The sequence below is a fragment of the Anastrepha obliqua genome, chromosome 2, assembly GCF_027943255.1.
Source record: "Anastrepha obliqua isolate idAnaObli1 chromosome 2, idAnaObli1_1.0, whole genome shotgun sequence".
Taxonomy (NCBI): Eukaryota; Metazoa; Arthropoda; class Insecta; order Diptera; family Tephritidae; genus Anastrepha; species Anastrepha obliqua.
The window spans coordinates 110855622-110867777 of NC_072893.1; the positions used below are offsets into that span (position 1 = coordinate 110855622).

Genomic DNA, 12156 nt, shown 5'->3' on the forward strand with positions numbered 1-12156 from the left:
TTTTCGTCTCATTTTCGTTGGTTCTGGTCAAGTTTCAGCTATTATATATTTCAGTATTTATCGCTTTCGTTTTCGTTTTCATTTTACAAAAGCCACAGGCCAAAGCAGCGAACTTTAATCTCAAAACATGAGTAAACCAAAGTCGGCTATTTCAAGTCTCTCTCCAAGTAAGGAGATGATGGACTTAAAGTCTTTAAAGCGCCAGGGAACTGTTGCAAAAACCAGCATAGTGCGCATAAAAACGTGTCTCCTTGAAAAGACCATGTCGCTAGATCCAATCGAATTGGAGTGCCGACTCGACATATTGAACTCCCACAGTGAAAACCTCATGAAATGTCAGTCGAAAATTGAGGAAATCGACGAAGAAGACATTGCCCGTAGAGAGTTAGAGGACTTAATTGTAGAAACAAAGTCCATTATAAAGTCCATTCTGGCGAGAAATAAATCGTCAATTGCCGAAACATCTTTTATTGCACCTCACAGCTCGCGACTACCAAAAATGTCGTTACCTACATTCAAAGGAGAGTATTCCGAATTTAAAAACTTTATGAGTCTGTTTGAGAGTTTCGTGCACAATGATCCCACAATCCCGGATATTGAAAAATTTAATCATTTAGTATCATGTCTATCCGGTGAAGCCTTAGGTACAGTGAAGTCCTTCAAAATGTCGGAAGAAAATTATCCAAAGGCGTTGGCCAGTTTGAGAAAGGTTTATGACAATAAATGCCTGTTATTTTTTATTACAGTGTCTAAACTTTTTGAATTGTAATCGGACGAGTGCGGTTTAATTTTTTAATTACGCTTCCACAGGCAATATTCGTTTTATTTCGCGCTTCCCTAAGTAAAGTGTTTTTTTTTTTTATTTAATATACCTACAATATCTTCACAAAACAGTGAAGAATTTTCATGGCGCCCGAGCAGGGACTGAGTGCGAAAGTGAAAAAATAATTACAGAATTAAATAATAGTTCGAGAAATAAACAATAATTTGTGTACATAATTTGTGAACTAAAATTCGGAAGTTATTTAAATAAAACACATTGATAGTGACAACATATTACAAGTTGGTGATTTGTGTAAGCTGCACGAAAAATATTTAAATTAAATAACCAGCCGAATAAATAACTAAAAGAATATTGCCTGCGCGGTCCGTTTACAAGCAAAACAAAAGTCGTCTCGCAAACAAAAAATAAAAAAAACAGACAGCTAAACTAATATATAATATGTACATACTTATGTATATGCATATACAAAAACTAGTGCAGTGACGTGGAAAGTGCAGTAACTGAAAGAGTGCACAGTGACAGTGAGCCCCCAAAAAACAAAACAAAAAAAAAAAAAAGAAAAAATTGTTTGAAATTATTTTTTGCCACAATCGTTAGAAGCTCGCATGCATTTATGCGGTGAATCTAACAATTTATTTTTACTTGCATCAGTTGCAGAAGAGGCTCAGGAGGAAATAAGGGATTTTAGTACAAAAAATTTGGGCGCAAATTTTTGTGAAAGAGGAAGTCAGACAAACTTATGTTTAGCGTCTGTTGTAGATAGTGAACAGAAATTGAAAAGGGAAAATTCCAAGCTGAAGACAATTTTAAAAGAGAAATGCAGATATATTTGCTACTTAAAAGATCAGTTAGCAGAAGTTTCAAAAAAATTAGAAAAAGAAATGTCCGGTAAGGAAAAGGGTTTTAAGCAAAATCAGAGTTTTCGTAGAAATCTTCCTCTTCAAGTTAGTAGCATAATTGAAAATAGTTTAAAAGCTGTAATCGCCCATCCAATGGTCGTAGATTCGACAACTACGTCAAAACTTTGGCTTTAGGTGTATATTTTCTGTCTCCAGTAGCTTATAGGCACTTAAAGTCGCTTCTTAGATTCCCTGAAGTTGGGGTTTCACACAGGATAAGAAATTCGTGTCAGTTTTATGTGACGAAATGGCACTTAAAAGTCATATACAATATGTCGCCAAATATCATAAGATTATAGGAGTTGAGGATTACGGTAACGAGAACCGAACATGCAGAATAGGGAATAGTGCTATGACTCTTATGGTTCAAGGCGTAGGTGGAGTACCTTGGACCCATCCATTATCATATTTTATTGTCCATGGCTCACGTAAAGGGAATGTTGCTAAGAAATATATTTTTGAGGCCATTACCCAACTACAAAATATTGGTCTCACACCTTGTCATTTTGTTTGTGATCAGGGTTCTAATTTCATATACTCGTATTTGGCGAGAATTTTAGGAGTTTCCGAAGAACGCCCATATTTTCAAGTAAATGGCAAGGATGTCTTCTTTTTTCGATTCTCCAGTGTATTAGGAATTGTTTAGAGAATCCTAAAAACAAGATCAGTTTTGCATCCCGGTCAATAAGTTGGAACGATATTGTGCATTTTTATAACAAAGATTCCCAGGATCCGTTCCGTTGTGCTCCAAAACTTTCTGAAGCACATATTTATCCAAATAGTTTGCAACATATGAGCGTAAAGCTAGCCTCCCAGGTTATTAGTGATACGGTCGCTTCTGGGATGCTAGCCACATATGCCTCAGGGAAATCGCTTTGTCCCTCGTCAACAATTTTAAACACCGCGGAATATGTATTGTTTGTAAATAACGCATCGACACATTTAACAGTTGGAGTTTGGATGCTATTTTGCTAACAAAAAAGTCTTTTCATCAACACCAGAGCAAATTAAATTTTTAGAAGAGCCTGTCGCAGTTTAGAGAAGTATTAGGATAGAAGATGAGTACGGGTCTGATATGACTTCTTCTTTTAATTACATTAAGGTTTGGACTTTGAACATAAGTAGCTTGAAGCGTTTGTGGCGATTTTGGCAAACGAAGGTTTTAGGAATTTGCAAACCAGATGTCTTTGCCAGGAACATTTAGAACACTACTTCGGTCAAATTAGAAAAGGAGGTGGTAGAAGTGTTAGGATTACACCATATATGTTCTGCAATTTGTTTAAAAAATCCTGGGGATTACGATACACGAATATCGTAATCAACGGTAATTGCGAGCCCGCCTCGCAAACTGAAAATTTTTGTGTTGAGAGATCTCATCAGATAATAGAAAGTGTGTGCAGTGATCATTTAGTGCGAGCTCTCTTCTGGCAAGAATTTCAGGGTCTACCACGGCTAGAACACACTTTTAATATCTTTCAAGTAGAAGAAATTTCTGATTTAGAAGATTTAGAAGTTGATTTCCTTAAGGAAAACGCGTATGCGTATTTTTGCGGCTATTTTTATTTGAAAATATTTAAGACACACGCATGTAAGTTAACGCCTCCTATACCACACACCACTAACCCAGTATGTAAACAATTAACCATAGATTAATAGCGCAAGCCACTTCCCAAAAAATAAACAATAAATATAAGCACATACCATTAGCGAAAGTGTCAAACATTTCACATATCACGTATGGTCCGCTTTCAATAGAATTAAGACATACTAACCTAAGATGTAAGCTTCAGATTCTGTATAAATATTGAAATTAATAAAGTTTCGGACCAGTTTTTATCCGAGGTGCAATGAAGACTCACATGTTTTTTTAACACTAGGTTTACGGGACCCGTCAATTTGACGGATTTCAAACTTTGAAATGAAACACGCAAAAAACCATAGCATTAATCTTAACTATTTTGCATCGTAAATTTATAATTTCATTTAAAGAGTTTATACGCACAATTATTATTTTCCTAAGCTTTATAAATTTTGAAAATTGTACCTTGTATACCTATTTCAACGGAACCCGTCAATTTGACGGGTTAGCTGATTGCGTCAACAATCCTTATATATTTGCTTCGCTTGTAAAATTATACCTCCAATAGCAAATATAAGACTGAAATAAAGGTCTAAGACCCCCCAACTCATAATCTCAATAGCGCCTCGATAACGAATTGTGTAGCCCGGGTGTCAAATCCTCGCGTTATTCGAAACTCAAAGCGTGCAGCAGACTAAATGTCGTATCGAAAAGATATTCAGTGGTGCAAACATAAACAACACACACAAAGAACTTTCACAGCCTGCGGTAGCCGACGTTAGGCTGCGATAATCCCTGCTGTCTTCAGTATAGTCGCTGCAGTGACCGTGGTAAGAACATTTTTTGAAGACAGTGTGCAAAAGTTTTGGTTATTGTAGTCACCCGCTTATTGTAAGTTTTTACAATAGGGTAATTGAATTTTGCACGGTATTTTTTACTTTCACCGATCACCCTTTTCTAGCAATCATGAGTAGAAACACGCGATATAATAAGAAATTGACAACAATTACCAACATCAATGAGGATTGTTCTGAGGTGTCCTACGAAGAAGATCAATATGAATTAGGTGAAAGTGATGATTACAGTAAAGATTCTGAATCCACCGAAACTGCAGAAATGGAAGGATCTTCGGATAGTGAAGAGGAAAACCTCTTCAATATACGTCGTAACAAGAAAAGGAGGCGGATTATTTCTAGTTCTGACACCGAGGATGAGAGGACGAGTATTTCAAGTACATCCAGAGATGTAATGGAAGAAATTGAAATTGCAGTTGACGGGACACGGTGGGTGAGACTGAAAGCAGGGAAATCTAGGGGTAGGCCGTCCGTTCATACTATATTCAAGGATATCGTAGGGCCTACTGGTTACACAAAAAGAAATATTATGTCGGGTTGTGTAACTAGTGCTTTTGAATTGATAATTGACGCTCACATTATGAAACATATAAAAGACTGCACCGAAACCGAGGCACGTCGAGTTTTGAAGAACGACTGGAGAATTACAGTTTCCGAATTACGTAGTTTTCTTGCAATACTATATGCCCGGGGCGCGTACGAAGTAAGAGCATTGAAAGTATCTTATCTATGGTCCAAAAAATGGGGACCTTCTTTTTTCCGAGATACAATGACCAGAGATAGATTTATGCAAATTCTAAGATTTATACGCTTTGATAAAAGAACCGAACGATCCGAAAGGTTACAAACCGATAAATTTGCACTCATTTCTGAAGTATGGAACAGATTTATAAGTAACAGCCAGGCTTGTTATAAACCACATCAAAATATCACAGTGGATGAACAACTGTTTCCAACTAAAGCCCGTTGCAGATTTACACAATACATGCCAAATAAGCCGTATAAATTTGGCATTAAGTTTTGGTTAGCGGTTGACGTTAAATCAAAATATATTTTGAATGGTTTCCCTTACTTGGGAAAAGATGACACTCGATGCTCAAATTCGTTGGGCCAGTTTGTAACGTTGAAATTAGCCGAACCGTATTTACATCGAGGAAGAAATATCACGACCGACAATTTTTTTACAAGCATCCCGCTGGCCAAAAAATTGCTTGAACTAAAGACAACTTTGGTTGGGACCATCCGCTCGAACAAGAGAGAACTACCAAAACCAGCGAAAGAAACAAAGGACAAAATGCCGTTATTTTCATCAAATTTATATAAATCAGACAAGTGCACGCTTACTGTATATAAAAGTAAACCGAAAATAAAAGTTCTTCTTCTAAGCACCAAGCATACAAATATACAGATAGAAAACAATAGAAAATGTGTTCCAGAAACTATTACATTTTATAATAAAACAAAGTTTGGTGTCGATGTCGCGGACCAGATGGCACGCAAATATAGTGTGAAAGCAGGGTGTTTTCGATGGCCTCTCCAGGTTTTTTATAATATTTTAGATTTGGCAGCGATAAACGCGTGGATATTGTACAAAGAGTGTACCGGATCGAAAATATCCAGAAAGGAGTTTATATTTTCTTTAGCCGATGAATTAGCTGGAAAAAACAAGGAGAACGTTCGTCACAGTTCAGACGTTTCAGATCGGCCACCTTCAACATCGGGAGTGCGAAAAAGTTGCCAAGTGGGCTACTGTAATAAAAATAGAAGCAGTAATTGCTGTATGTATTGTAAAAATATCGTATGCGGGAAATGCACAAAAGAAATTCAATACGTATGTAAAAAATGTCCTCGATAAATATGATTATGTAGCCTTTATATTATTGTAATCATTTTCATAATAACTTAACAAAAAATTTGACTTATTAGTATTTTATTTTTACGTGAAGCCTTATATTGTTAAACTCAGATTTAGTTTGAATAAATTGATTTTTTAAAAATAAATACGTATTTTCATCCACCCGTCAATTTGACGGATGCTCGTAGAGATAGGTATATAAGAAACGCCCGTAAACCTAGTGTTAAAACGCTTCTGCTAGTTAAGCAAAAGATAATTGGCGATCCTGCCAGGAGCGATTTAAGTTCTGGTGGACCAAATAAAAGTTGTGTATTATAATAGCCTGTAAAAAGGCAGTGCGTAAATTAAATAAATAAGTACCCCTAAACCGGAAAAGGGAGAAAAAATTTAAAGACTAAAAAAGGAGAAAACTAAAAAGTATTCTAGTCTAAAAAATTTAAAAAAGGAGAAAACCAAAAGTATTCTAAGTCTAAAAAAATAATAAAACAAAAAGAAAAATTAAAAAAAAGGAGAAAACCAAAAAGTATCCTAATAAAACAAAAAGAAAAAATTAAAAAAAAAGAGAAAACCAAAAAGTATCCTAGTCTAAAAAAATAATAAACCAAAATATCGAACAATTCTACAGAATATAATAATTCTACAAGGAAAAAAGCAAATGAGGAAAAACGCACTCAATTGAGGGAAAATCACTGTATGCAAACATCTTTAGCAAGCAAACGACATCACCAAGTTGGACCTGAAAGGATCTTCCAATAATGAGTAAGAAATTAAATAATTTTTAAGAATTAAAAGTTGTAAATTATTAATTAATTAAGAATAAATATAGCATATGGGCAATAGACCTAGTAGCTTAGGTTACGAGAGATTACACTATTGTGAAAAGTGTAAAGAAAACCACAAAAATTGTGTAAAAAATAAAGAAGTGATTAAAAATTTTTCAAATTTTACCAAAAATAAAGCTGGAAGAGTTGAGAAGTAGATTTGCAGATATGTCTATAGTGAATAATAACAATAGCACGTCCAATATGGATGTTGTGTCGCGACTTATAGCTGCTAGCACCGCCTCGCTGCGTAGCGAGGTAGAACAAGTTAAACGTCAGTTGTAGGCCTTAAGTAATTCCGATACTGTTGCTGAATATGCAACAGAATCAACGATCAATTGTGAGGAAAGTTTAGATGTCATAATATCTCTTCCTGAATTTCGAGGAAAAATCAACAATTATGTTAGCTGGCGCGAGGCTGCTAACAATTCAATGTCATTGTATACTAGGGGAAGCAAAAAATATTTTGCTGCCTTGACTGTCTTGCGTAACAAAATTACGATATTTTAATGAACCACGGTACGGTTCTTAATTTCGATGCAATTCTGGGTAGGCTAGATTTTGCCTTCGCTGATAAGAGGCCGTGTCACATAATAGAACAGGAAATGAGTGTGCTTAGGCAAGGACCTGGTACCCTAATAGAGTTCTACAACGAGGTCAATAAAAAACTGACGTTATTAATTAACAAAACGATAATGACGCACGGAACGAATTCCGCAATTACAAAGGAGCTTAATACCAAAAACAGGGAAACAGCTCTTCGAACTTTCATTACAGGTCTTAACCCTCCGTTGGACCAGATCCTCTTCACGTTGGCACCACGTGACTTACCAAATGCTCTTGCCAAGGCGCAGGAGCTCGATGCCAATCAAATGCGAGCACAATTCGCATTGAATTTTTCAAGGAGTAATAATAATATTACAATAAACAGAAGCGCTCCTCAGGGCGTTCGTAGGGGTGCGAATTTTCAGAACAATTTAAGGTATCCACTAAGGAATACCCAAGCAAATGAGGTCAAACAAAATCGTCCAGAGCCAATGGACGTTGATCCATCATTACAGATCACAAATAGGCCCAAACCGGTACAAACGTACCAGCAACAGGTGAGAGGCAATAGAAATAATTGACAGACCAATTTTAACGTAAAAATCGAAATCATTTCTTTTAAAAGCTGCCATTTTGTGAAAATTCACTATTTTGATTAGCCGAACGATTAATTACTAGATAATCTAATATATTAACAAAATTTGTTTGGTTTTTTGATTTCAGATAATCCAATCCTGAGTTACGATGTACACCGTAAATCGTCTTTTTTTAAAGGAGGTTCCAGAAATCGCCTGCAGCGCGCTCTATAAGCAACATTTTCATAAATAAAAAATTTTGTTACGTTCTTGAAGGATGCTTTTATAACCGCCAAAAATTATTAAATTAAAATATTCTGAAGTTTCTTCAGGATAAATCCTTGACAACCCGTCTTTTATTTGCTTCATAACTGCGTATAACCCCTTAATACATACTAACCTAAGATTTAAGCTTCAGATTCTGTATAAATATTGAAATTAATAAAGTTTCGGATCAGTTTTTATCCGAGGTGCAATGAAGACTCACATGTTTTTTTAAAAAGCTTTTGCTAGTTAAGCAAAAGATAATTTGTACCCAACACTTACCATTTTTAAGAGATGAAGACATTATGTCTGAATTGTATTTCACTCAACAGAGGCATGTTATTAAAGCCGCCCCAGGGATTTGTAGATTACGTAAAGGAGTTAAAAGTAATTATTCAAGGAGAATTCGATTCAATTCATAGGATAGGCATAGGTCAAATTTTATTTGACGAAATGAAAAATGTTAGACCTTCTTTATGTTGTTGTAATTGCGACAGAGATTTAGTTGTAGCGTTTTTTGTTAGAATTGGAATTTTTTAGTTTTAAAATTTTATAATAGAAAGCTTAGCTCTCCCAACTTCAAAACGAAGATTCTGTGTGTTTCGCACATGTAAGAGACTTTTAAACAGTTGGAAAAATAGTATAAAGCGTATAAAATCTAATTTCACTTTTCATATAAGCTAAATTAAAACGAAATAAATTGAATTAAAGTCCTTGTTTTTAGAATATTTACAAAACCTCTTATTCACTTTCGGCTTCTACTTTTAATTATTATACCAGTCATCGACTAACACTCGCTTCGTTGGGACTCGTTATCAAAGTGCTCGTGCGGTTGATAATTTTCTCGTGTGTTAAGTGCTATACGCATTATTAAACTTGTGGAGATCCGTAAATGAAAACGACATTATATGAGTAATAATATGAGTCACCCTGTATGTATGCACTTGTAGGTGCAGAGCGGTCAGGGTGGATAAAGAATGTATTGAGAGAATTAGTCGTTGTCAGCGAGTGATGAAGCGAAGACGTAGGTTGTTACATTGGCGACGAGTATGGGATCTTCTACAATAAAGGTATAGGTAAAACATTAAAACCACTAACTCTTCTTTCTTTTGGATAGTTTATGAGGCGAGAAAGCAAAAAGAATCCACGTGGTAAACATTTTATTTTTCGATAAAGCGAATACTATTGCATCAGCCAATTGACTTTGTTTTTGGAGTGCAAACGCAGAGCAACGAGAGCGAGTAAAAAGAAACACAAGTGTTCGACCAATTGCGCAGTAAAAACAAAGATACGAGAGTGACGCAATAGAAAAGAAAAGGTGAGGAGGTAAAAACAGTCACACTGAGCGAAAAATCGGAAAGTGAAACAAGCGAAAGAAATAAAAGAAATCTAATTAGAAAATCGACCATTCAATTGGTAAATGTCATTCCATTGAATTGGAAATAATATTATGCAAAGATTTATTTTAAAACTTTACATTTTGTTGTAGATAATTATAATTCAATGCGTCCATTGAATTGGTCCTAGGAGTAGCAGGTGTGAATCCATTCAATTGGTGCCATAAGTAACGAGTGTGCAATCCATTCAATTGGTGCCATAAGTAACGAGTGTGCAATCCATTCAATTGGTGGCATAAGTAGCGAGTGTGCAATCCATTCAATTGGTCCCATTAGTAACAAGGGCGCAGTTAGCTAAATTGTGAACAAAATTTGATCGGAAAATCAAGTGAGAATTTCAGTGCAAGGGAATTAACAAAAATTTCTCAATCAATTATTATTTCCTAGGCGATATGACAACTGAAATGAGACCATTCCTTTGCGATAGCATCGACAAGTCGTTATTACGAAGTGAGTGGGAAAAATGGCTAAGGTCCTTCACTTTGTATCTTCAATCAGAAGATATTAAAGACGCGGTTAAACAGAAAAGCAAACTCCTTCATTTAGGTGGACCTCAACTGCAGGAAGTTATCTTCAATACTCCTGGCGCTCTGGTAGAAGCTGACGTGGAAAATAAAGTTGATGTGTTCAAAGTTTTGGTCGAAAAGTTGAACAATTACTTTACACCAAAGCGAAATTCAACGTTCGAGCGGCATCTGTTTAGAAGCATTGCGCCATTGGAAGGAGAACCATTTAACAAATTTTTATTGCGTTTAAGACACCAATCCTCTAAATTTTCTTTTGGTGAAACCAAAAGTGAAATCGAAGACATTGCTTTGAAGGACAAAATTGATTCTTGGGCTAGCGTAGATTTAAGAAAACGTCTCCTTGAAAAGGAGCAAAGCTTAAATGAAATTATTGAGACGTGCCAGATTAATGTACAACGTCACTCCACACAGCACCACAGGGACAGCTCCAACAGAACTCATGTACAATCGCGTTATTAGAGACAAAATACCTGGAATACACGACATAACGGATGATATGCTGGACTCGGCAGCTAGAGACCTCGACATAATGAACAAGCAAAAAGGGAAAGAGAAAGGGGATATGGCAAGGAAGGCAAAGCCGTCCGATATAGCTCCGGGGGATAAAGTACTACTTCGAAATGTCGTTTTCTCACATAAGCTAACACCAACGTTTGACCCCACGGAGTATGAAGTCTTAGATCGAGATGGAAATGAAGTTATAGTGATGGGGGATGGGAAAAGAGTTTGCCGGAATATAAGCCATGTAAAAAAGTTGCCATATTGTACGTCACACAACCCCGACGATGTAACTACTACTTTTGAAAACACCGTTCCATCCACTGCCCCGGGAACATCTTTACATTCAGCTGCACCGACATCGGCGTCATCAAAGAACACACCTTCAGGAACCTCAAACCACCTCGCCATCCACCGACCTGGAATCGACGCACCTGCTGAGGAATCCAAGTTGCGCTTGAAACTTTATAAGGAGGGAGGGATGTGGAGATCCGTAAATGAAAACGACATTATATGAGTAATAATATGAGTCACCCTGTATGTATGCACTTGTAGGTGCAGAGCGGTCAGGGTGGATAAAGAATGTATTGAGAGAATTAGTCGTTGTCAGCGAGTGATGAAGCGAAGACGTAGGTTGTTACAAAACTTATTCATAAAATCAAATATCAAATACCTTTTTTCACTTGATCGTTCAATAACCTACAATTAATTAGTGTAGTACTTATCAATAAACTTTCCACTCCCCCCTGTGGGGAACAGGTTTAGTGTATTGCAAGACTGCGATACGCTGGCCAGCCCCAAAACTAAACGTAAATCAAACAAAAGAAAAGAATTCTACTTATTTGGATTTACCTGAATTGCCAACCATAAATGTCAACCACCTACAGCCCAAATTTATTGTCATAAAATCCACGGAAAATGACAAGCCATTAGCTAACTTCAGTGTATTTGCTAAAAAAAAAAGGCATTGGACTCGATCAGTACTGCACTAAAGACACTATATTTGATAAAAATCTAATTTCTACTCCAGAATCAGAAATATTAGAAGATTTGAAAAGTAAGGGTGTAGTTAGCGTATATAAATTCGCAAAGAAAATTAATAACAAATTAGTATATATGGGATCTATTTTGCTTACTTTTAACCTTTACACGGTTCCCAAGGTCATTGATATAGCATGGTACAAACTCGGAGTGAGGGAATATTTTCCTAATCCCATGCGATGCAAAAGTTGCCAAAAGCTAGGCCATACACTCAAGCATTGCAACAACAACCCGTGTTCCGTATGCGATGAATTTGAAAAGCCCTTACGAAATATGGACACGCAAAAAACCGAACTTGAAATTTAAAATTATTTGGATGTAAAGCCATGGTCCATGTACCACGGGAAAAACGAAAGAAGTTAGATGCTAAGTCTTTTGAGTGTATTATGCTTGGTTATTGCAGCGAATTAAAATCGTATAGGTTGTTCAATCCTAAAACACAAAAAATCATAATTAGTCGGCATGTTGTTTTTTTTTTGAAACACAAGATAACTATACGAGAAAAATGAACTGTAC

General features: G+C 36.1%; 1 pseudogene; it reads left to right on the forward strand.

Annotated features, from left to right (window-relative positions):
• The first annotated feature begins 127 nt into the window (after positions 1-127).
• On the forward strand, positions 128-2329 carry LOC129238337 (uncharacterized; annotated as a pseudogene).
• The last annotated feature ends 9827 nt before the right edge of the window (positions 2330-12156 follow it).